Source organism: Pongo abelii, chromosome 19, assembly GCF_028885655.2.
Source record: "Pongo abelii isolate AG06213 chromosome 19, NHGRI_mPonAbe1-v2.0_pri, whole genome shotgun sequence".
Lineage (NCBI taxonomy): Eukaryota > Metazoa > Chordata > Mammalia > Primates > Hominidae > Pongo > Pongo abelii.
In genome coordinates this window covers 14,699,897-14,701,666 of record NC_072004.2, presented here as the reverse complement: position 1 = coordinate 14,701,666, position 1,770 = coordinate 14,699,897, and the positions used below count along the sequence as shown (strand labels likewise).

The window sequence follows — 1,770 nt, the reverse complement described above, 5'->3', positions numbered from 1 at the left end:
AAGCATATCTTTTTCATAAATAGAGTCCTCTGTATTCCCAGCACCTAGTACATTGTCTACATAAATCAAAAGGTATTAATTAATAAATAACATCAAAAAATAATGTTGTAGTGAATTGAAATAAAATGAATTCGTATCACACCAGCTCCCTGGTTTGATGATTGCTAATGGGAAAAACAAAGCATACATTTTGCCTTTACAATAGAAATCTATGTCAGGATAACTGAATAACCCTGATGAATGTTTGTAAACTCTATAGAAGGATGTGTGCTTATTAAATGTAGGAGGACTGATAGCATTAAAGGACACACTTCTGTAAAGCCTAATGAAATTCCAGATTGAGAAAGAATTATGAACCAGTGTTGAGATAATCATTGGTGGGGAACTGGATTTTTGGATAGTGTACAACACAACACAGTCACAAGGGGGAAAATATACACGTGGATCACACTTGCATTGCATTACTCGAGTCCCCAAGTCCAGTGGTTGGTGGGACGAATGGTGGGACAACCAGAAAACATGTGTCTTCTGATGTAAATAAACATGAAGACCACATCACTTCTGTGAATTATCATATTATATGTCAAGATGTTTGACTCGAATACATCAAGTTTTAGACCTAACTCTAGTTTACTGGATATATATGAGCTATAGAAACAAGTTAAGTGATACAATGAGAAAGTGACAAATGACAGAAGGAAGAACACTCTGGAGGACCATCGGCCTGATCTCCTAAACTTAACTAGTGCTATTTCAAAGAGACGTAAGGAATACAACAAGCAGACACAATGCGTAGTCCTGGGTTGCATATAATATGGGGTGGGGGGAGAGCAAAAAAAAAACAAAAACCCCAAAACACAGCTAAAAAGACTTCTGGGGACAATTAGGAGAATTTGAATATTGCCTAACCATTAGGTGAGATTAAAAAATTATTGAAAAGATTCTTCCACAGGAGGCCTACACGCCACTGCTTGTGCTGCCGCCATGTCTCTAGTGACCCCTGAAAAGTTCCAGCATATTTTGCGAGTACTCAACACCAACATTGATAGGCGGCAGAAAATAGCCTTTGCCATCACTGCCATTAAGGGTGTGGGCTGAAGATATGGTCATGTGGTGTTGAGGAAAGCAGACATTGACCTCACCAAGAGGGCGGGAGAACTCACTGAGGATGAGGTGGAACGTGTGATCACCATCATGCAGAATCCACGCAAGTACAAGATCCCAGACTGGTTCTTGAACAGACAGAAGGATGTAAAAGATGGAAAATATAGCCAGGTCCTGGCCAATGGTCTGGACAACAAGCTCCGTGAAGACCTGGAGAGACTGAAGAAGATTCGGGCCCATAGAGGGCTGCGTCACTTCTGGGACCTTCGTGTCCGAGGCCAGCACACCGAGACCACTGGCCGCCGTGGCCGCACCGTGGGTGTGTCCAAGAAGAAATAAGTCTGTAGGCCTTGTCTGTTAATAAATAGTTTATATACCAAAAAAAAAATTATTGAAAAGATGAATAATATTAACAACAAAGTTACAAAGCAGTATGTTCAATATAAACTCATTTTACTGCAAAATTATAAAAGATCTCACAAGGTATAAATTAGTGTTAAAGAGGTATCCTGTGAGTAGTGAGTTGTGTTTTTGTATTCTTATGTTTGTTCTGTGTACTTTATAATTTTCTAAAATATGCATATCTACTTTGATAGTAATGAAAGGTGATTTTAAAAATACAATATACATAAAGTACTGTATTATAATAAGTATTCCAATGTATAT

The 1,770-nt window shown here is 38.5% G+C and overlaps 1 pseudogene; it reads left to right on the top strand.

Moving 5' to 3' along the window:
• The first annotated feature begins 938 nt into the window (after positions 1-938).
• Positions 939-1,492, top strand: LOC100443342 (small ribosomal subunit protein uS13-like; annotated as a pseudogene).
• The last annotated feature ends 278 nt before the right edge of the window (positions 1,493-1,770 follow it).